The 24,835-nt window shown below is 45.6% G+C and overlaps 1 protein-coding gene across 1 annotated transcript in view; it reads left to right on the plus strand.

Annotated features, from left to right (window-relative positions):
- snd1 (staphylococcal nuclease and tudor domain containing 1) overlaps window positions 1-24,835 on the plus strand; it is a 1,317,969-nt gene that overhangs the window by 183,841 nt on the left and 1,109,293 nt on the right. The window lies entirely within an intron of this gene.

The raw sequence follows: 24,835 nt of genomic DNA on the forward strand, positions 1-24,835 counted from the left end.
GAAACTAGCCAAATCCATTTCACATTAGAAGTTTATGGGAAACAGATAAAAGAAAGATTAGTCAAGGTTTAATTTGAACATGGGTACCCAGAGGTGAAAAGGCAGCATATAATCCACTACATGCAAACATATATGTACGCATGCACATATGCCACCCCATTTACTTATTTTGAATCATGGAATGGTTACAGTATTAGCGGACATTTAGCCCGTTGAACCAGTACCAGGGGCGGGATTCTCCAATAATGGGGCGATGTCCCCACACCAGCGTCAAAACGCTTTCCTTAAGAAAGTCCAGAGTGATTCTCCAATTTGCAGGGGGCTTGCAGGGCCCTGGAGTGCTTCTCGCAGCTGTGGCTGCGGATACGGGGCCCTGCACTTCCGGTCGGGAGTCCGCGCATCCGCACGGCGGCGGCCTGCGAGCATGATGGACGAAGTAGATCCACCTGAGAACACGCGCGCCCATGGATCGGTGCCCCCTGATCGCTTGCCTGGCCGTCTGCGAGGCCCCCCCCCCCCCCACCCCCGGTGAAGGATACCCCCACCAGGGCGGCAGCGGACTGAGTCTGCAGCTGCCACCGGCCGTTCCCGACATGCAAAACATGGTTAGAACCACTCCGTTGCGAATTCGGCCAGTTGTCCTCGGAGAATCGCTGCGGGGACCTCTGTCAATGGCCCCCTACCCGCGCCACGTAGACCGCGCGTGTGCGATTCGCGCCGATTCTCTGGAGAATCGCAGGAGCGGCGTCGCACCGGATTTCGGCGACAATGCCCATACGCCGCCCCCGCGCCGATCGTGATTTCGGCTCGGAGAATCCCGCCCCAGATCTCTGCTGATCTCACTCCACAACCGACCTGCTCACTCCCCAACCGACCTGCAAATTCTTTCCCTTCAGGTGCTTATTCGATTCCCATTGAAAAACCACGCTTGAATCTGCCTCTGCCACCCTTTCAGGCAGTGCATTCCAGATTGTAATCATGCACTGCATTTGGAAAAAGATTTTCCTCATGATGTCTTTGGTTCTTTTCCAAATCACTTTAAATCTGTGTCCTAGTTCCTGACCTTTTGTTCAATAGGATCAGTTTTCTCTATGCATTCTGTCAAGACCCTTCATGATTTTGAACACTTCTATCAAATCTGCTCTCAATCTTTTTTTTCTGAGACCATGCCCTTATCTTGATCACAAAGTAGTAGCACCAGTGTTGAAATTAAAAGGCTACAGTTAGTTTGTTAAACAATGGAGTTTTCATTTCTGTTGTATAATCTGTGCCTTTTTGAGTGTACACAATGGGATTTGGATGTTCAACAAGAAATATCTACCCATTCGCTTGGTATTGCTGAAAAAAAGAGACATTCAGACGAAGCACTTTTAATCTTGCACATATCAAGGCAGATTTGCAAGAATACCGGATTTCCGCGGGAACAGCAATTTATACTACATGAGAACAGGCTGCTGGTTGTTTGGCAAGTGGACTCTGATTGGTAGAGACATTACCATGGAGCACCAGGGAACAAGTAACTGCCCAGCTTTTGTTTAATCCAAACCAGGAAGGTCAACTTTGGTCAAGGCGCTGCTGTGAGAAATTAACCAGGGAATAGCTGTGTGCCAAGTTTTTTTTTTTAATTCGAAGAGGCGCAATACGTGGACATGTTCTTTCTGTTTGCAAAGGACATGTCCTGTTTGTGACTATATATAGCTTCTAGCATGGCTAAGTGAGCCACGCTGTGTGCCCGACTGACCATCTTAAATTGGTTGCCAATGTAATTCATAGCACAATCAGGATTGTTTAGCAAGTGTTGTCCAATTGCAGAATCACATCTAATGTTGAACACTATAGTCTGTAGGCATGGGCTGGTTGAGTAGTCAGTAGTTGGTATGTTGCAAACTCCCAAAGGGATATGCTGTTTGATACGATCTTTTAGTTGGGATGTACAGCCTGCACACCAGGCAACACACCTGGTATGAAATTCACATACCATTACCATATTGCTCGTTTGTGTGGTAGCAAAATGTCTTTTTTGGTTTGATGGCAGCATTCTGTTTGTGAAGAATACCACTAGTGTCACTACTGCACAGTAGCAGCGTGAACCAGTTAGCTTGACACGTTGATCAAATTTTTTGAAACACCTTGTCTTCCATGGTGATCCGAGGTAAATTGGGCACTTTTCAAGACCTAAATTGGCAGCCTTAGGCCCATTCATGAGTTTGTATGATATATAGCAAGCAATGATCTAATTAGGAAAGCTTTGATATGCCCTATTTTGCAAGATTGCATGGTGATCAAATGGCTTGGGCTCTATTTACGAGGTTGCTGATCAGGCCAGTCTAATCGTGCAGAACTGTAGGAATCCCAGCATGAATATTGACCAGTGAAAATGGGCTGCGGTCAACAGTGGTAAAGAACCCATCGGTAGATTTTTCAACTAGCATGCCGAGGAAAAGGAGCTTATTTGACTGCTTCATTTCAAAGGTGAATTTGGAGTCCATTAAGGTGCAGCAAATTCAGATATAACAAACGTATCATCTACGTCAGTGGTTCCCAACTTTTTTTTAACGACGTGGCATACTTTTATACTATAAATTATTTTGTGGCACACATTCTGTTTTCATCAATTGAACTATGTGGGCAGCACAATGGCACAGTGGTTATCACTGCTGCATCACAGCACCAGGGACCCAGGTTCAATTCTGACCTCGGATAACTCTGTGAAGTTTGCACATTCTCCCTAATCTGTGTGGATTTCCTCTGGGCGCTCTGGTTTCCTCCCACAGTTCAAAGACTTGCAGGTTAGGTGGATTTACCATGATAAAATGCCCCTTAGGGTGGGGTTACAGAGCGGAGCTAGGCCGAGGTAGGGTGGTCTTTCGAAGTGTCGGTGTAGACTTGATGGGCCAAATGGCCTCTTTCTGCCTGTAAGGATTCTGCGAAACCATCTCGTAAAAGCCTTTTATCTCTAAAACCTCCTAAAAACATGTAAAGCCACCATTTATTACAATTTTCATTAGTTTAAGAAGTTTACAATGAAAGCCGCAGCTTTCTTAACTTGCACACCAAATACGATATTGGAGCTCGTTTCTCCTTTCCTTAACTTTATTGGTTCCTGTTTCTCACCTCTGTCTTCTTCCCTTACTGGGAACATTTTTTTTTAACTTCTCCTTCTCTTCCCTCCTGCTTATTTTATCAAACTCTCCGTGTTTTCCCGCTTCTCCCATGCATTTACTCCCTTTTTGCTTTTTGCACAGGCGCATGGGGCCTTTGTCTTCAACTCCGTGGTTGGCAACTCCAATTCCCAAAGAACATGGGATCGCCTGTGCATGCATCAACCAGGAAAGGGATGCACATTTGCGGTTTGGAATATTTGATCGATGCATGAGCTGGCCAGAAAGGGTCTCACCTGTAAAGTCCTAATTTTTTACATCGGTTAGGCCCAGGCCCATGCTCATGACGAATGTGAAAAATTCCGAACCACACGTGTGGCTAATTCCCAGCTGGCGCGTGCATGAGCCGATGCATGTGTGGGAGGCCCGAGGTTCATTGGGACTTGGAGATTCTGACCACGGAGCTGAAAACGAAGAATAGATTTAGTTTATGTACATTAATGTGTAATCATTTTGAACCTTATTTTGCGGCACACTTCATGGCACACCAGTGTGCTGCGGTACACTGGTCAGGGACCTCTAATCCACATATCAAAAATAGCAATGGGTAGGAGGTTAGATGTCATGCATTTCAGCACAGAAAGAGGTCTTTTGGCCCATTGTGTCTGCGCCAGCCAACACACACACCTATCTATTCAAATTCCATTTTTGGGCACACACGGTTTGTTGTGCATGCCAGAATTTGTGCATCCCCTCTATTGATGGCTATGTCTTCAGCGGTCTTTAAAACATTTTTTTTAGAGTACCCAATTCATTTTTTCCAATTAAGGGGCAATTTAGCATGGCCAACCCACCTACCTGCACATCTTTGGGTTGTGGTGGTGAAACCCACGTAAACACGGGGAGAACGTGCAAACTCCACATGGACAGTGACCCAGAGCCGGGATCGAACCTGGGACCTCGGCGCCGTGAGGCTGCAGTGCTACCCACCGTGCCACTGTGCTGCCTGTCTTCACCTGTCTAGACATGTGCTCTGGAATTCACTCCCTAAAACTCTCCATCTCTCTCCCTTACTCCTTCTTAAAATCTACCTCTTTGACCAAACATGATCATATCATCCATCATCTAATGTGGCTTGGTCTCAGATTTTGCTTGATACAGCTCCTGTGAAGTGTCTTGTGACATGTTATTAAATTAAAGATGTTCTATTATTTTAAGAGCAGTGGGACCTGTGTATGCATGTGCACAAATCATTGAAGATGATTGAAAGCATGGGCTTTATGAATAGGGGCATAGAATTAAAAAAACAAAAAACAATGTTGAGCCTGGTTTGGCCTCAACTGGAATACTGCATCCTGTTCTGGGCACCACACTTTTTAAAAGGATGTCAAGGTACTATAGAGGGTGCAGAAAAGATTCATGAGAATAATTCCAGGGATGAGGAACTTCCGTTACGAGTATGATTGGAGAAGTTGAGACTGTTTTCTTTGGAGAAGAGAAGGCTGGGAGGAGATTTGATAAAGATGCTCCAAATCATGAAGGGTCTAGACTGTAGAAAGGGAGACCCTGTCCCCATTATTTGTCGGATTGAGAGCCAGAGAGTATAGATTTAAGGTACGTGGCAAAAGAAGCAATGGTGACACAGAAAATTTCACACAGCAAGCGGGTAAGGCCTTGAAGTGCACTGCCCGCGAGTGTGGTGCCGGCAGGATCAATTCTCAAAAGAGAACTGGATCGTTATCTCAAAATATGTGGGACTGTGGGGAAGAGGAATGGTATAAGGTGAAATGCTCCTTTAGGAAATGCTTCTTGAAATGACCAGGCTGAATGGTCTCCTCCTGAGCTGTAACTATTGCATGAAATACAAGACGCATGAGAGAACCAATCGAGTAGCCCCACACCTTTCTTCGATAACAATGTTATGGCTAATGACCCACTGGCTGTCAGGGTTGGTTTTGTGATTTAATTCAGACTTGATGGATAACAATTGGGGCTGAGGGGTGCAAGAAAAACATTGGGGTGAAATGCGATAAGAGGGCATGCTGCAAGTTGAAGCGATGATGGGGAGTTTGGGTAGGGCGGGGGTGATAGTTGGTGGCGGCGGGTGGGGAATTACACCACGACAATGAAAACTGAATTGTTCAGTTGAAAAGACAATTATAGCATAATCTGTGCTAAACAGTCATTGAGGACACTAATTGGTAGGCGATCCTTCCACACAGCCCTGTAACAGAAACCACCCCCATCTCCCAAAGGGTGCCACTTCATCAAAAAATCTAATTGCCTGCATATAAACACTTTTTTTGATGTGATAATTTAAACTCCTAATTGTAGGCCTCGCTTAATAAGACGTGGAGCTTTCAAAAGGACTTGATGCTATGCTGCTTGTTTTTGATTGTATTAAATAACAATCTGTGTTTCACTGCCACCAATGAAATTATATGACATGTTAGATTAAAACAAAGTAGAATTTGAATTTCAAGTAATTCTGAAGCTCGGAATGTTTCTCTTCTATATTTAACATTGATTTTTACTCCAAGTTCATTTGTGTAGCAAACTGTTACGACACTTGATGATTGATGTCGATTCCTTATTTGTGGTGTATCCTGCTCTCTCCTCTAAGATTAGTTTACTTGCGTCCTGCATAAATTTTGTTTTAAGTAAAAAAACTTTTATAATTAAGGGAGAATTTAGCGTGGCCAATTCACCTCTCCTGTGCATCTTTGGGTTGTGGGTTGAGACCCACGCAGACACAGGAAGAATATGCAAACTCCACACGGAAAGTGACCCGAGGCCGGGATCAAATTCTTCATTGCCAATTTGCAATGCCTTCTATCCAAGTTCATTAGTGGAGAAACCTTCATTGTGCCAGTTTGGACAGGATTTGATTTCCAAGTCCTCTGAAGCAAATGGTAGCATTCTAATCTGCTTAAATCCTGTACATGAACTTAAATTTGTCCTTTTATTCCCTTATAAGGAATGTCAGTGTTATTCTGCTGCACTTGACTGGTTAAATGGTTGTATAGTTTTCTGCTCTCGTGTGCAGGCAACCTGGCAATTTGTTTAAAGTGAGAGTACCTGAGCAACATTATCTGCGTTGTGCAGGTGCCCCACCAGAAATATTGTAAATATAATGGATTTCAGTAAGGCCTTTTATTCCGAATGGATTCGAGGTTTTTAATTAAGAATTTAGTTGTACATTAGGTCATCCATAAACAGCAATATGACACCACAAATCATACGCATTCCAATATGGCAGAGCAGTGGGGGTCCTTCACATCTGCAAACCTTGTAAAATGTGAATTAGAGTATAGGGAGCTAACACTCGAATATTCTTAAAGGAGTATTTCAGACTCAGCAGTAGATTTATTTAATAATGAAAGTCACTTTTAATGAGTGCTGGGAACTGAATATTAATTTCTTATGGTTTAATATTTTATAGAAGAAATATTCCAAAGGAATATTTTGTTTCCACTCCATTTCCACCCTTTATTGTCGGAAGTTTGTAAATGATCAGTTCCCTCATGAATGAGTGATGCCTTTATCAATGATTTCTGTAGTTGGTATTCCTGCTTTGTAATGAGTGTAGAAGGAAAGCTGACTGTGGTAATGATATGTTTTTTTCTGTAGGTGCTTGTGCTCCCCAGTTGAAAAAGCTTGCTATCCTCAAACTCTTTCATGATTTTGCCCACAATCTAGTAAGAAAGCATGGCGGAGGGAAAACCTTTCCATGACTTCCTCTTGGCAATTCCCCATAACATTGTATGTAAACAGGCAGATAAAAATGAAATAAAGCCCAGCACATGTTACTGCCCAGGCAAATGCAAACTCTTTTTGCACACAGCAGTGAGCTAAATCAAGATCAAAGCCAGTACTAGCTCAGAGTTTGTTGGAACTGGCTTCTCACAGCATTCTCTGTCAGGCTTTTTCAGTTGCCTTTCTGCTGTAAAATATTTTGTGCTGTAGATTGCTGGATGTATGAAATGATAACCTGGGAAAATGGATAACCCTGACTTTGCTAAAAAAAACTGAACCAACTGTGTATGTCCTTAATCAGTGAGACTTGAGGATTGTAAAAGAAGCTGGAAAAGAAAATTGGGTGAACTGTGCAAATCAGATTCAGAGAGTGAAAAAGAGAGGGAAATGTTGCCGATTTCTCTTTACTATGCTCTTTACTCTGGCTCTGTTCCAATTAGGGCAGTCAGTGAATTTACCTTCTTTCTATATTGTCTGTGTCTGAATGCTTAGAGTCGCCAGGTAACGAATGACACCACCACAAGTTTCAACCGGCTATCGATCAAAGAGCCAAACACCAGTTAGTTAGTTCAAGGTCAAGGGTACTTTATTTACATACAATCAATCATGCAACATAAACACTACTAGGTGACTACTCCTATTACTAAGACAACCTGTACTTAATTTTGGGCACCCGGCTTAGGTCAGGAAACAGTGGCCGCTGTTCAATTCTGGATCTCTTGGGTTCGAAGGGGTAACTGCTGCTCAGCTGGGCTCATCCGTCTGGTAGTGGGCGATGAACTCGAACTTGCTTCTGGTGTTGCTGCAGTTGGCAATGGCCGTGACCGGGGTACCAAGGCCAAAAGAGAGCGAGCATATGGCGAACTCTTCCTTTATACTTGGGGGCTTTCGCGCTCTTTTGGATGGTCCTTCGATTTGGGCCTTACTAATTGGGTGATCCCTGATCAGTCCATTCAATTCCTTAGCCAATACGTGGGCGGAGATCTGGATGACTGGGTGTGTCTCAAGCGGTCATTGAACCCGTTGTTTGTGTTTCCCTTGGACAGGGAGTGGCGCCGAAATGTCTGGGACTGTCCCGGTTGCTGGAGTACCAGTCCTTTGTGTTGGGGGAGATGGGCCATCACCTGCTAATCGGCCTGATTAACATGCTAATGGGACGGGGTTTCGATACCGTCTGGACTTTGCTGACAAATATACATTTCAGGCTCAGAACCTGCCTGACTCTTGGCTTGTCCATTTTACCCATCAGTCTTTGCGAGTTGCTCTGTGCTTAATTGGAAGTGGCCATCCCAGATGGCGACAGAAAGAAAGATTAGATTGAATGAGTGAAAAGAAACAAAGCAAAAGAGAGAATTAAAAGGAAGGAAGATCTTTTTTTTAAACCTCAACTAATCTGTAGGCCCAGTATTATAATTTCACATGTTTCCTTTCTGAGGTTGAGAGACATTGCTGTTAAGTATCCTCCCTAATGGACTTCCGGTGGCGGCCATGGTGTGAGTGGTCGCACATTTGGCAGCTGCTGCTCGAGGCAGTTTGTTGGGCCTTTTCCCCGATTAACAGGCGGATGTTTTAAAGGAAAAAGGTGCAGGAGTGGTGGAGGAAGACGATACTCCACTGGGGAATGGATTTGTGCATGAGAAGTGGTTTTAGAAGAAAGGAGCTGATAGAGCAAGAAACCCGTCCTGTGACAGAGGGAAAGGTGGCGGAGAGCAAGGAGTCGGCCCAACCATCTCAATGGTCGATGGAGCAGCTGGTGGACTTTTTGAATGAAAAGTTCAGCCAGCAGAGTAGGGAAGCTCTGGAGGAGCTCCCGGCGAAGATGGTAGACCTGCTGAAAGCGGGGATTGACTGTGTAGAGCTGAGGTTGGAGATCCAAAGTCGGGCGAACCAGGTGGAGAAGACGGTGGGGGAGCATGGGGTGCAGCTTACTTTATTGTCAGCTGAAATCGGGATGTTGAGGGAATGTGGAGGATTTGGAGAACCTCTCCCGGAGACAGAATTTGAGGATTGTGGGGTTGCCAGAGGGAATCGAGAGAGCGTACGCTGGCTGTATGAGCAAAAATGCTGGAGAAGCTGTTGGGGAAAGGGGCCTTCAACCGGCCCCTGGAGGTGGATCGGGCACACAGGGCGCTGATGAGGAAGCCGCAAAGGGCGAGGGGGGTGAGGTTACACCGATTCCTTGATAAGGAAAGGATCGTTTTAAAAATAAATTTAGAGTACCCAATTCATTTTTTCCAATTAAGGGGCAATTTAGCATGTCCAATCCACCTACCTTGCACGTCTTTGTGTTGTGGGGGCGAAACCCACGCAAACACGCGGAGAATGGGCAAACTCCACATGGACAATGACTCCGAGCCGGGATCGAACCTGGGACCGTGGCGCCGTGAGACTGCAGTGCTAACCACTGAGCCACCGTGCTGCCCAGATAAGAAACGGATCTTTTTTTAAATATAAATTTAGAGTACCCAATTCATTTTTTCCAGTTGAGGGGCAATTTAGCATGGCCAATCCATCTAGCCTGCACATCTTTGGGTTGTGGGGGCAGAACCCACACAACACTGGGAGAATGTGCAAACTCCACATGGACAGTGACCCAGAGCCGGGATCGAACCTGGGACCTCGGTGCCGTGAGGCAGCAATGCTAACCACTGAGCCAATAAGAAAAGGACCTTGAGGTGGGCCAGGCAGACGAGGAGATGTACCTGGGAGGGTAATGAGCTCCTGGTGTATCAGGATCTGGGTGCGGAACTGGCCAAGAGGGGTGCGGGTTTCAACTGAGTTAAGTATGCCCTCTTTAAAAAGGGGGTGAAGTTCGGGGTGTTGTACCCGGCCCGCCTCTGGGTGACCCACAATGGTCGTGTGTATTACTTTGGAACACCAGAGGAGGCGATGGAGTTAGAAACAATGGACCGGCAGGCGAAGGAGGACATTGAACTTTGGAGAAGCTGTTTTGGGATTTTGGTTCTCTCTGCCCCACTTACGGGGAGTTTTTTTTTACTGTCATTGTTGTTATTTTCCTGTTTCTCTGGGGGTGGGGGGGGGGGGGGGGGGTTGATGGAGGAGACCTTTTTTCACTCCGGGTTCTCTGGTGAGATGCTGGAGGGTCATGCTGGGTGAGTGCACCCTTTTCTTTTCTCAGTGTTATTCTCCTTTTCCCGCGTGTTCGCGCATTTGAGGAGCTTAAAGGCGGATGTGGCATTTTTGCAGGAAACACACCTGACGATCGGGGATCAAACCAGGCTGAGGAAAGGGTGGGAAGGTCACGTGTTGCACTTAGGATTAGATATGAAGGTGGCGGTCCTAATAAATAAGCGGGTAGCCTTTGAGGTGGGGAGTATAGCAGCAGACTGGGGGGGGAGGGGGAGGTTCGCAATAGTGAGTGGGAAATTGTAGGTGATGTTGGTGGTCCTGGTGAACGTTTATGCCCCAAATTAGGATGATGTTGAATTCATGAGGAGGGTGCAGGAGAAGATACAGGACCTGGACTCGCACTGGCTGATAATGGGGGGGGGAGGGGAGGAGAATAGGATCGGTCGTGTCCGCGGTTGGGGAGGGTATTGGCGGTGGCGAGGGAATTGAACGGGTTTATGAAGCGCATGGGAGGAGTGGACCCGTGCAGGTTTGGAAGGCCGAGGGGGAAAGAATTTTTGTTTTTCTCCCATGTACATGTTCCCGGATCGACTACTTTTTGACAGATAGGACTTTGCTGGCAGGTTGGTCGGCTCAGAGTACTCGCCGATTGTGGTCTCGGACCACACGGCGCATTGGGTGGACTTGCGAGTGGATCCTGCGGGGGATTGGGGGGGGGGGGGGGGTGCGCGGCAGCGCCCGCAGTGGAGGTTAGATGTGGGATTATTAGCAGTTGAGGAGGTTTGTGAGCAGGTGAGGTCTACTCTTCGGGGTATGTGGAGCTGAATGATACGGGTGGCCACACTATGGGAGGCGCTGAAGGCAGTGGTCAGGGGGGAGTTTAAAGCAATACGGGCGAAAGACAGAGCGGGCTTAAATGACGAGGCTGGTGGACACGATCCTGCAGGTCAATAGGGGGTATTCAGAGGCCCCGGAGGCTGGACTGTTGAAAGAGCGGCAGAAACCCCAGATGGAGTTTGGAATGTGGGTTTGATGATGACTGTTTTGTATTATACAGTCCGGATGAAAGTCTCCTAAACATGTCAATTGTGTCCTATTATTGTGCAGTGCCCTGAAATCTGGTTTTGTAGATATGTGCAGTAACCCCATACTTTTCCAAAAAGAATGGAATATAATAGTGTTTTTTAAGTTGGATTTCCCTTCAAATAGTATAGATCAGCAATGTAATTTTAAAAGTTAAGTTAATTGTAGCTTAACTTGCCACATTGAAAAAAAAGTGGTTTCTGTAATGTTCTTGTCAGGTGGCCTGATTTGTATTACAAGAATACTTGTAGCTAAAGCTGTAAATGATTTAATAACATTAACTGTGGGTCAACTGTATACAAAACAACAGATGAATAACAGGATGATCATGCAGAAGCAACTCTCTTCCAGCTCCCGAGTCGGTCTGAGGTCACCTGACTGTAACATTCACTTATACACTGTTATGGGCCAGGGTTTAGAGAACCCCAAAGTGTATCATGGAGTTCACCTGACCTACAACTTTTACTAGATTGTGCTTTGGGGAGCACACGGCCCACTCTACAGGTGTGGTGCAGCAGAAATGGAAAAGTATTTTTTAAAACAAAATAATGTTTATTCTATGAACTCAAGTTAACCTTTTTAAAACATACAGTGAACATCTTAGCAACCACTAATTCAAATACAACCCCCAAAGAATACAACACTAAGTAATCCTTAAGCTGTCCTTTTAACATCCATGAGACTTAAAAAAACCTTTAAACAGAAGCACATTAGGTTAAAATCGCTACTGAGAGCAGTTATTAGTTTTAAATCACCAAAGGATCGATTTACATTCTTTAGACTAGAGAGAGAGACTAATACCCCTTCTGGCTGTGACTGCAGCTATCCAGCTCTGAAAAAGAAACTATAAAACACCCTGCAGCAAACAGCCTAAAACGAAAGTAAAAGCTGACAGACAGCCCAGCTCCACCCACACTCTGACATCACTGATAAACACCCATTTCTTAAACGTATATTTCTTAAACACCCATTTCTTAAAGGTACTCTCACATGACAATACTAATGAGATTTCTAGTGATCATTCGGTGAATTACAACACAACCATGATATCACTGTATCCCCTTTCCTTTGAAGGAATAAATGAATATATTATCATCAGTATATTTACATGTGATACCATTAGCCTTTGAGTCTTAACAATATTAATTTTTAAAAAAATTTTAAAAACTGGTTTAACATAATTTTTATATATATTATATATATATATATATATATATAATATATATAAAAATTAACAGGAAACATGGTAAGTACAAATAGTCCAAATCTATAAATTGAGTCGATTAGGTTTCCTTCTGACTCTGGTTGATCTTCTCAAAGTTTGACCTTGTTGCTCAGAACTTGTAGATTCAATGTTCTCCATGACATCCTCATGCTCAGGAACTGCTGAACTATCTACTGCAGCTGACGTAGGTTCTGATGTAGATTTGTCATCCATCATGTTGTTGTGGAAGTCTTCTCTGGTTTTCAAGAGTGCGCGATGATTTATTCTTAAACCAAACCTCCCACTGTCTGTACATTGTAGGAACGAGGTGCTATTTCTTCAAGTACAATGACTTTTCTCGACCAATTGCCTCTGCCCTCACACTATCATCACTGCTCAGGTGGTAAAGTTCTAGACGCTCTGTCATAGAACTGCTTTTGTTTTGCTTTGATGTTTTGCATTTCCTGCAGAACCACTGCATTCTCCTCCTTTTCCAAATATAGAAGTGCGGGGCGCAACCGTCTATTCATGAGTAACTCTGCTGGTGATCTACCACTTGACAATGGAAATGCTCTGTAACTCAATAGTGCAAGATATAGTGGGCGGCACGTGGCACTGTGGCTGGCACTGCTGCCTACGACGGTGAGGACCCGGGTTCGAATCCCGGCCCTGGGTCACTGTCCATGTGGAGTTTGTACATTCTCCCCGTATCTGCGTGGATTTCACCCCCACAACCCAAAGATGCGCAGGTTAGGTGGATTGGGCACGCTAAACTGCCCCTTAATTGGAAAAATATATAATTGGGTACTCTAAATTTAAAAGAAAATAGTGCAAGATATGGATCAGATTGTTCCCCCTTCCACAAAAATTCAAACTCTCCACTACTGACTAGGTGTACCGTCTACATGATGCACTGCAGTAACTAGCCAAGATTCCTTGGACAACAGATTCCAAACCCACGACCACTACCATCTAAAAGGACGAGCAGCAGATACCTGGGAACCCCTCCACCTGGAGGTTCCCCTCAAGTTACGCGCTACCCTAACTTGGAAATATATCGCCGTTCCTTCACTGTCGCTGGGGCAAAATCCTGGAAATCCCTCCCTACCAGCACAGTGGGTGTACCTACACCTCAAGGAGCAGTTCAAGAAGGCAGCTCACCACCATCTTCTGAAGGGCAACAAAGATGGGCAATAAATGCTGGTCTAACCAGAGATGCCCACATTCCATAAATGAATTAAAAACACCCAAATCTTTCGAGCTGCTTTTCTGTGTGGGTGACTAGCACTGCATTATCAGCGTAGAGGAATTCTCTGGTCAAGACATGCTGTATTTCTGTCTACAATTTTAACTTGAACAGGTTGTAGAATTTGCTGTCTGACCTTATATGCAGGTATCCTTCCATATCTGGACGGAAGGCAAAGGTCAAGACCATGGAAGGTCAAGACCAGGGGCAGCACGGTAGCATTGTGGTTAGCACAATTGCTTCACAGCTCCAGGGTCCCAGGTTCGATTCCCGGCTTGGGTCACTGTCTGTGCGGAGCCTGCACATTCTCCCCGTGTGTGCGTGGGTTTCCTCCGTGAGGTGCTCCGGTTTCCTCCCACAGTCCAAAGATGTGCAGGTTAGGTGGATTGGCCATGCTAAATTGCCCTTAATGTCAAAATTGCCCTTAGTGTTGGGTGGGGTTACTGGGTTATGGGGATAGGGTGGAGGTGTAGACCTTGGGTGGGGTGCTCTTTCCAGGAGCCGGTGCAGACTCGATGGGCCGAATGGCCTCCTTCTGCACTGTAAATTCTATAATTCTAATGGAGGAGAAAATGCCAAACAAGATTTGGGGCTTGGACATTGCCCAGTTTCGCTCCTTGAAACTGTCTGGTGGAATAGTCAAACAGTGCAGTACTGTGAATTGTTGTCACAAGAAGAATGATGAGATTAAGGAGCTTCCACAGACTGCCAATGTTCTCTAAAATCCTGCAGAATGCTGCTGTGCTGATGGTTGAATGCTTTCAGGAGATTTGCCCAGTAAACCTGGTGTCTCATTTAGTATGCTGGTACTGTAACAACATTAAGATGTCACAGCGGTGATAATTAGCACATGTTCAGTCTTAAAAATGGGACAACTCACAAGCCTGATGAGCGGTTTTCAGACTAGGCTTATCTGCATGTGTCTGTTTCACCAAAGAACAGAATAATGAGCATTGATCTGACCTGGCCTGAGCGCATGAAAAGGCGAAACACCTACGCTTTGTAGGTTTCGATCTTGAACTTCCCAATGTGTTCCCACTTATTTGCTTCCTTTCTGGTGTATGAAAATTTAAGCTTTATTGTGATGTCCAGTTTTAGAAAGATATAAAATTCAAACTCCTGGAATACGGCACTTTGACGGAAAGTTTCCACTTGTAGCTAACTGGAGTTCTATACATTTCAAAATCCGCTATTATGAAGGATCTTTTTTCCAGCTTTGCATATACTTTTCGAAGCTGGTTTTCCTTTCCGTTCATGGTCCTGATGTATTCATTGCACGATGTAACAATTGGAGAAAAGAAAAGAATGTTCAAGGCCATAATTTCTCAAGTGAAGGAAAGCAATCTCCATTGTAGTGCCTTGCACAAGCTATGCCATTCTGCATCTACATTAACCACAGTGGAACAAAAGCCACCTGTTCTTCTCTTAAGGACATGTGCACCTAGCCTTCAAGGAGTGAGCATGTTTAGGCTCTGCTTAAATAGCTTGCCTAAGTTTGCTGCCAAAGATGGAGAATGACCACCAGGGTGAAGTAGTAGAATGACCCTAGCTCAACGAGGAGCTGCCAAATTGAGTGACAAGATACAGAGGCATCATATTATGGCATAGTTTTGTCTATTGTTGCTGAATGCTTGCTACCAGATCATTTAAAAGGAATGTGTCGTGAAAATTCATCTTGGAATACAGGAGGTGGAGGGAAGTCAAGGTGAGGGATCTGTATTTGGAGGAAGGGTTCGCCAGTCTGGAGGAGCTAAGGGGGAGGTGTTATGGGTCCGGGTTTACACAACCCCAAAGTGTTTCATGGAGTTAACCGGCCCACAACTTTTAATAGATTGTGGTGTGGGGAGCACACGGCGTACTCTCCAGGTGTTATACAGCAATTATGGACAAATGTTTTTTAAAATAAAACAATGTTTATTCTATGAACTCAATTTAACCTTTTAAAAACCAACATTGAATATCTTAACACCCATTACTTCAAAGATAACCCCAAAAGACTACAACACTAAATAATCCTTCAAACTGTTACTTTAAACATCCAAAAGACTTCAAACCTTCAACAACAGACATGAGGTTACATTCAATATATTTATAGTCTTTGGATTTGCAGACATCAACAGACCAGCTCTGTTTCTTCCTGTAGCTCTCAGCAAAACACACAGACCCTCCCAGCTGCCTTTTCAAACTGAAACCAGAAGCAGAAGTGAGCTCAGCTCCCTCCACCCTCTGACATCACTTCAGTAATATGATCAGCTCCATTTCTTAAAGGTACATTGCTTAAACATCCATTTCTTAAAGGTACTCTCACATGACAGAGGGTAGAGCTGCCGAGGGGGAGTGAGTTCAGGTATCTGCAGGTTAGGGATTTACGCAAAAGGCCTGGAGGGGGTTCCCTAGGTTGCCGGGATTCACCCTGCTGGAGTGACTGCTGTGTCCGGGTGTGGAAGCGGAGGGAAGATTTGGGGATAAATACAAGACTGCGGGGGGGGGGGGGGGGGGGGGGGGGGCAGGGAGGAGCAGGTGGTGACGATCAAGGAGAAATGGGAAGCGGAGCTGGGAGGGGAGATCAATTGGGGAGTTTGGAGTGAGGCACTGCGTTGGGTAAACGGGACCTCTTCCTGTGCAAGGGTGAGCCTGATACAGTTTAAGATGGTGCACAGGGCGCATATGACTCGGGCGAGAATGAGTGGGGTCTTCCAAGGGGTAACTGATGAGTGTGAGAGGTGGGGCAGGGACCAACGAATCTCTCGCACATGTTTTGGGGTTGAGGAAAATGAGGAAGATTCTGGGCGGGAGTGTCTTAGCCAGGATAGTGGAGGGGGAGGAGGTGGACCCGGACCCTTTGGTGGCGATATTTGGGGTTTCAGAGAAGCCGAGCTCATGGAGAGGAGGAAGGCCGATGTCGTGGCCTTCGCCTCTCTGATTGCACGGCGGCAAATTTTACTGGACTGGTGGTCGGCATCGCATCCGGGGGTAGCGGCTTGGTTGGATGACCTGTACGACTTCCTGTGGTCGGAGAAGATAAAATATGCGTTAAGGGGCTCTGCAGAGGGGTTTGAGAAAAGGTGGGGGATGTGTGTGACCATGTTTGAGGAGCTGTTCGTCGCAGTGGGAGGGTGTGGGAGTCAAAAAGGAGAAAGAATCTGTACAGACTGTATCGTTGATTGCGATTCCCGGGGTGTTTATGTGTTGTAACCTGTTTTGATACATGTTTGTAATAAAGTACATTTGAAATAAAAATGGAATTTCAGCTTCAAAACTTTAGTAATTAGGTATGATCAGGTATGATCTTTTTTTTTGAAGATGGCTGGCTCTGATTTTTTTGGAACTGATAGTTGGTCATGTTTCTTTCTTTATTTGATAGCAGAGTAACATGAGGAATTTCCTTAGGCCTTTGGACTATTGACCGCCAACCTGCAAGTTGTTGATTCCTCTGCAAAGTTATCTGGTCAAGCTCATGGCGTGCACGGATACTTGATTGTGTATCTGTGATGTCCAAGTAATTTGTATTAAAATTGCAAACATTGCTGTTGACCAAGCTGTCTGAACATTTTGTTTGTCAGTGATGCTCTGAAAGTATACTAATTGCTCCTGAATGGTTGGTTCAAAACATCTTTCCTGGGCTGCAATGATGAAAATTTACCCCACACCTGACCAGAGTGTGCTTATTGAGCAAGTGTGGAGGGAACTTCTAGGGCTGGATTCTGCGCCGGCAGCCCGGGGGTTTCCTGATGGAGTGGGGCTGCTCCACAATGGGAGACCTCATTGACCAGCCAGCATAACGGAGCATCCCGCTGGCGGGGTGAAACAGAAAGGTGGCGGGGCAGAGAATCCAGCCCCATTTGTTTCAGCTGATCTGGGAATGCTTGATCAACAAGCATAGCACTGACACCTTGGACTTAAATTTATATTGTGCCTTTCACAACCACAGGACGTCTCAATGCGCTTCACAACCAATGAAGGAAGGATATTTTTAAAGCAAGCACATGATTATCTATTAAATATTTGTGTTGATAACAGTTGTGCAGTTGCTGTTTTGTTTTGAAACAGAAAGTTCTCACTAAGTAACATGACAACAGTGTGAAATCTTCATGTTGTGCAAAGCTACATTCCTGACCAGAAATCCTGTCCAGCTGCAATTTGCTGAGCCCACCCACCTAGGAAAATAACAGCCCAGGTTGGGTAGCAGAAATAATCCCTGCTTGAACATCATATTCAGATTGTTGGTGGAATTGTGATGCCAACTGATGCCAAATTAAAACACGTGCCTCTTTTTTTTCATATACTATAGGTTTGTGACTTTTTGTTAAAATAAATTTAGAAATTTTTTCAAGCTTGGTGCTATGTTTGAAGGGAGTTAGGCAACATTGTGTGGCATTTTCAAATTAATGTGGTGATTTCGAGGATCAAAATAATTTATAAGTGCACAGCAGGCCATGTATGCTGTTCCAAAGTGTTGATTGTTGAAGTCATTAATTTTATTCAAAGATTAATACGGTAGCACAGTGGTTAGCGCAGTTACTTCACAGCTCTAGGACCCAGCTTCAATTCCCGGCTTGGGTCATTGTCTGTGTGGAGTCTGCACGTTCTCTCCGTGTCTGCGTGGGTTTCCTCCGGGTGCTCCGGTTTCCACCCACAGTCCAAAGCTGTGCAGGTTAGGTGGATTGGCCATGCTAAATTGCCCTTAATGTCCAAAAAGGATAGGTGGGGTTGCTGGGTTACAGGGATAGGTTGGAGGTGTGGGCTTAAATGGGTGCACTTTCCAAGGTGCCGATGCGGACTCAATGGGCTGAATGGCCACCTTCTGCATTGTAAATTCTACATTAGGCGGAGTTGCTTTTTCCCTTCAGGTGCTGACCAGTCTGTTGTGAGTTGTACAAAGAACAAAGAGAAGAAAGGACAAAGAAAAGTACAGCCCAGGAACAGGCCCTTCGGCCCTCCAAGCCTGTGCCGACCATGCTGCCCGTCTAAACTAAAATCTTCTACACTTCCTGGGTCCGTATCCCCTCTATTCCCATCCTATTCATGTATTTGTCAAGATGCCCCTTAAATGTCACTATTGTCCCTGCTTCCACCACCTCCTCCGACAGCGAGTTCCAGGCACCCACTACCCTCTGTAAAACAATTTGCCTCGTACATCTCCTCTAAACCTTGCCCCTCGCACCTTAAACCTATGCCCCCTAGGAATTGACCATTCTACCCTGGGAAAAAGCCTCTGACTATCCACTCTGTCCATGCCCCTCATAATTTTGTAGACCTCTATCAGGTCACCCCTCAACCTCCGTTGTTCCAGTGAGAACAAACCAAGTTTATTCAATTGCTCCTCATAGCTAATGCCCTCCAAACCAGGCAACATCCTTGTAAATCTCTTCTGCAACCTCTCTAAAGCCTCCACATCCTTCTGGTAGTTTGTTTGGCAAGCAAAATTGAACACTATACTCCAAGTGTGGCCTAACTAAGGTTCTATACAGCAGCAACATGACTTGCCAATTCTTATACTCAATGCCCCGGCCAATGAAGGCAAGCATGCCGTATGCCTTCTTGACTACCTTCTCCACCTGTATCGCCCTTTGTGACCTGTGGACCTGTACACCTAGATCTCTCTGACTTTCAATACTCTTGAGGGTTCTACCATTCACTGTATATTCCCAACCTGCATTTGACCTTCCAACATTTGTCCGGATTAAACTCCATCTGCCATCTCTCCGCCCAAGTCTCCAAACAATCTAAATCCTGCTGTATCCTCTGACAGTCCTCATCGCTATCCACAATTCCACCAACCTTTGTGTCGTCTGCAAACTTACTAATCTTGTGGGGGAAGGCTGAGGGACTTGAGGCTGTTTTCGTTAGAGAGAAGAAGGTTAAGAGGTGACTTAATTGAGGCATACAAGATGATCAGAGGATTAGATAGGGTGGACAGTGAGAGCCTTTTTCCTCAGATGGTGATGTTTAGCACAAGGGGACATAGCTTTACATTGAGGGGAGATAGATATAAGACAGATGTCAGAGGTACTGCCTGCAACAGTAGTGGACTCGCCAACATTAAGGGCATTTAAATGGTCATTGGATTAACATATGGATGCTAATGGAAGAGTGTAGATGGGCTTTAGAGTGGTCTCACAGGTCAGCGCAACTTCGAGGGCCGAAGGGCCTGTACTGCGCTGTGGTGTTCTATGTTCTATGTTCTAATCAGACCAGTTACATTTTCCTCCAAATCATTTATATATACTACCAACAGCAAAGGTCCCAGCACTGATCCCTGCGGAACACTACTAGTCACAGCCCTCCAATCAGAAAAGCACCCTTCCATTGCTACTCTCTGCCTTCTATGACCTAGCCAGTTCTGTATCCATCTTGCCAGCTCACCCCTGATCCCGTGTGACTTCACCTTTTGTACCTGTCTGCCATGAGGGACCTTGTCAAAGGCCTTACTGAAGTCCATATAGACAACATCCACTGCCCTACCTGCATCAATCATCTTTGTGACCTCTTCGAAAAACTCTCTCAAGTTAGTGAGACACGACCTCCCCTTCACAAAACCATGCTGTCTCTCGCTAATATGTCCATTTGCTTCCAAATGGGAGTAGATCCTGTCTCGAAGAATTCTCTCCAGTAATTTCCCTACCACAGACGTAAGGCTCACCAGCCTGTAGTACCCTGGATTACCTTTGCTACCCTTCTTAAACAAAGGAACAACATTGGCTATTCTCCAGTCCTCCAGGACATCACCTGAAGACAGTGAGGATCCATACATTTCTGTCAAGGCCTCAGCAATTTCCTCTCTTGCCTCCTTCATGGATAGAGCAGGGACAGGAATGGTTGTTGCAGGTGCCGGGGTTTAGATATTTCAGTAAGCTCAGGGAAAGTGGTAAAAGAGGGGGAGGGGTGGCATTGTTAGTCAAGGACAGTATTACGCAGGTGGAGGAGGAGGCCTCGGTGGTGGAGTTGAAAGGTAAGTGGGAGGAGGAGTTGAGAGAGGAGATCGAAGAGGGGACGTGGGCAGATGCCCTAGGGAGGGTGAACTCTTCCTCTTCGTGCGCGAGGCTCAGCCTCATACAGTTTAAGGTGCTGCACAGGGCACACATGACCGGGACAAGGATGAGCCGGTTCTTTGAGGGTGAGGACAGGTATGTTAGGTGCTCAGGGAGCCCAGCAAATCACACCCATATATCCTGGGCATGCCCAGCGCTGGAGGAATTTTGGAAGGGGGGAGCGAGGACGGTGTCGAGGGTGGTAAGATCCAGGGTCAGACCGGGCTGGGGGCTCGCAATATTTGGGGTGGCAGAGGAGCCGGGAGTGCAGGAGGCGAAAGAGGCCGGAATTCTGGCCTTTGCGTCCCTGTGAGCCCGACGAAGGATTCTCCTTCAGTGGAAAGATGCGAGGCCCCCAAGCGTGGAATCCTGGATCAGCGATATGGCAGGGTTCATTAAATTGGAGAGGGTGAAATTTGCCTTGAGAGGGTTGGTACAAGGGTTCTTTTGGCGGTGGCAACCGTTCTTAGACTTTCTGGCAGAACGATAGACATTGGTCAATGGCAGCAGTAGCTTGGGGGGGGGTTACTTTATTTTTGTTTATGTTATTCACACTGGAGGGTCTGAGGGGGTGTATACACCTGTTGTGTTAAGTCGGGGTGTTAATATTAATTTATTATTTATGTACATGGGGGGAGGGGTTTGGGGGGTTGCTTTTTTAGATTGTGTTTTGTACTTAACCCCATTGGGTTCTATTTTCTTTCTCATTTTGTTATTGATATTTTATGAAAACCTTTAATAAAAATTATTTTTAAAAAAAAAAAGGACAGTATTACGGTGGCAGAAAGGATGTTTGATGTGGACTCGTCTACTGAGGTAGTATGGGCTAAGGTTAGAAACAGGAAAGGAGAGGTCACCCTGTTAGGGGTTTTCTATAGGCCTCCGAAAAGTTCCAGAGATGTAGAGGAAAGGATTGCAAAGATGATTCTGGATAGGAAGGCGATGGCGCAGTGCCATTGTCACTGGGGTAGTAATCCAGAGACCCCGGGCAACGACCTGGGGATCCAGGTTCAAATCCCACCACGGCAGATGGTGAAATTTGAAATTTGGGCAGCATGGTAGCACAAGTGGATAGCACTGTGGCTTCACAGCGTCAGGGTCCCAGGTTCGATTCCCCGCTGGGTCACTGTCTGTGCGGAGTCTGCATGTTCTCCCGTGTCTGCGTGGGTTTCCTCCGGGTAATCTGGTTTCCTCCCACAGTCCAAAGACGTGTAGGTTAGGTGGATTGGCCATGATAAATTGCCCTTAGTGACCAAAAAGGTTTGGAGGGGTTATTGGGTTATGGGGATAGGGTGGAAGTGAGGGCTGAAGTGGGTCGGTGCAGACTTGATGGGCCAAATGGCCTCCTTCTGCACCTCTGGCCTCTATGTTCTATGTTCTAGGAGCGAAAGCAACAGGGTAGTTGTTATAGGAGACTTTAAGTTTCCAAATATTGACTGGAAACGCTATAGTTCGAGTACTTAAGATGGGTCCGTTTTTGTCCAATGTGTGCAGGAGGGTTTCCTGACACAGTATGTAGATAGGCCAACGAGAGCCGAGAACATATTGGATTTGGTACTGGGTAATGAACCAGGCCAGGTGTTAGATTTGGAGGTGGGTGAGCACTTTGGTGATAGTGACCACAATTCGATTATGTTTACTTTAGTGATGTAAAGGGATAGGTATATACCGCAGGGCAAGAGTTATACCTGGGGGAAAGGCAATTATGATGCGATGAGGCAAGACTTAGGATGCATCGGATGGAGAGGAAAACTGCAGGGGGCACAATGGAAATCTGGAGCTTGTTCAAGGAACAGCTACTGCGTGTCCTTGATAAGTATGTACCTGTCAGGCAGGGAGGAAGTGGTCGAGCAAGTGAACCGTGGTTTACTAAAACAGTCGAAACACTTGTCAAGAGGAAGAAGGAGGCTTATGTAAAGATGAGACATGAAGGTTCAGTTAGGGTGCTCGAGAGTTACAAGCTAGCTAGGAAGGACCTAAAGAGAGTGCTAAGAAGAGCCAGGAGGGGACATGAGAAGTCTTTGGCAGGTAGGATCAAGGATAACCCTAAAGCTTTCTATAGATATGTCAGAAATAAACTAATGACTAGGGTAAGAGTAGGGCCAGTCAAGGACAGTTGTGGGAAGTTGTGCTTGGAGTCTGAATAGATAGGAGAGGTGCTAAATGAATATTTTTCGTCAGTATTCACACAGGAAAAAGACAATGTTGTCGAGGAGAATACGGAGATTCAGGCTACGAGACTAGAAGGGCTTGAGGTTCATAAGGAGGAGGTGTTAGCAATTCTGGAAAGTGTGAAAATAGACAAGTCCCCTGGGACAGGATGGGATTTATCCTAGAATTCTCTGGGAAGCTAGGGAGGAGATTGCTGAGCCTTTGGCTTTGATCTTTAAGTCATCTTTGTCTACAGGAAAAGTGCCAGAAGACTGTAGGATAGCAAATGTTGTCCCCTTGTTCAAGAAGGGGAGTAGAGACAACTCCGGTAACTATAGACCAGTGAGCCTTACTTCTGTTGTGGGCGAAATCTTGGAAAGGTTTATAAGAGATAGGATGTATAATCATCTGGAAAGGAATAATTTGATTAGAGATAGTCAACATGGTTTTGTGAAGGGTAGGTCATGCCTCACAAACTTTATTGAGTTCTTTGAGAAGCTGACCGAACAGGTGGATGAGGGTAAAGCAGTTGGTGTGGTATATTTGGATTTCAGTAAAGCGTTTGATAAGGTTCCCCACGGTAGGTTTCGGCAGAAAATACGGAGGCATGGGATTCAGGGTGATTTAGCAGTTTGGATCAGAAATTGGCTAGCTGGAAGAAGACAAAGGGTGGTGGTTGATGGGAAATGTTCAGACTGGAGTTTAGTTACTAGTGGTGTACCACAAGGATCTGTTTTGGGGCCATTGCTGTTTGTCATTTTTATAAATGACCTGGAGGAGGGCGTAGAAGGATGGGTGAGTAAATTTGCAGATGACACTAAAGTCGGTGGAGTTGTGGACAGTGCGGAAGGATGTTACAAGTTACAGAGGGACATAGATAAGCTGCAGCGCTGGGCTGAGAGGTGGCAAATGGAGTTTAATGCAGAAAAGTGTGAGGTAATTCATTTTGGAAGGAATAACAAGAAGACAAGAGTACTGGGCTAATGGTAAGATTCTTGGCAGTGTGGATGAGCAGAGAGATCTCGGTGTCCACGTACATAGATCCCTGAAAGTTGCCACCCAGGTTGAGAGGGTTGTTAAGAAGGCGTACGGTGTGTTAGCTTTTATTGGTAGAGGGATTGAGTTTCGGAGCCATGAGGTCATGTTGCAGCTGTACAAAACTCTGGTGCGGCCGCATTTGGAGTATTGCGTGCAATTCTGGTCGCCGCATTATAGGAAGGATGTGGAAGCATTTGAAAGGGTGCAGAGGAGATTTACCAGAATGTTGGCTGGTATGGAGGGAAGATCTTATGAGGAAAGGCTGAGGGACTTGAGGCTGTTTTTGTTAGAGAGAAGGAGGTTAAGAGGTGACTTAATTGAGGCATACAAGATGATCAGAGGATTGGATAGGGTGGACAGTGAGAGCCTTTTTCCTCGGATGTTGATGTCTAGCACAAGGGGACATAGCTTTAAATTGAGGGGAGATAAATATAAGACTGATGTCAGAGGTAGGTTCTTTTCTCAGAGTGTAGTAAGGGCGTTGAATGCCCTGCCTGCAACAGTAGTGGACTCGCCAACACTAAGGGCATTCAAATAGTCATTGGATAGACATATGGACGAGAAGGGAATAGTGTAGATCGGCTTTAGAGTGGTTTCACAGGTCGGCGCAACATCGAGGGCCGAAGGGCCTGTACTGCGCTGTAATGTTATATGTTCAGTATTCTGGGGTAGATCCCATCAAGCCCTGGGGACTTATCTACCTTAATATTTTTCAAGACTCCCAACACCTCGTCTTTTTGGATCTCAGTGTGACTCAGGCTATCTACACAACCTTCTGCAGACTCAACATCTACCAATTCCTTCTCTTTGATGAATACTGATGCAAAGTATTCATTTAGTACCTTGCCCATTTCCTCTGGCTCCACACATAGATTCCCTTGCCTATCCTTCAGTGGGCCAACCCTTTCCCTGGCTACCCTCTTGCTTTTTATGTACGTGTAGAAAGCCTTGGGATTTTCCTTAACCCTATTTGCCAATGACTTTTCGTGACCCCTTCTAGCCCTGACTCCTTGCTTAAGTTCCTTCCTACTTTCCTTATATTCCACACAGGCTTTGTCTGTTCCCAGCCTTCTAGCCCTGACAAATGCATCCTTTTTCTTTTTGACGAGGCCTACAATATCTCTCATTATCCAAG

This window comes from Scyliorhinus torazame, chromosome 13 (genome assembly GCF_047496885.1).
Source record: "Scyliorhinus torazame isolate Kashiwa2021f chromosome 13, sScyTor2.1, whole genome shotgun sequence".
Taxonomy (NCBI): Eukaryota; Metazoa; Chordata; class Chondrichthyes; order Carcharhiniformes; family Scyliorhinidae; genus Scyliorhinus; species Scyliorhinus torazame.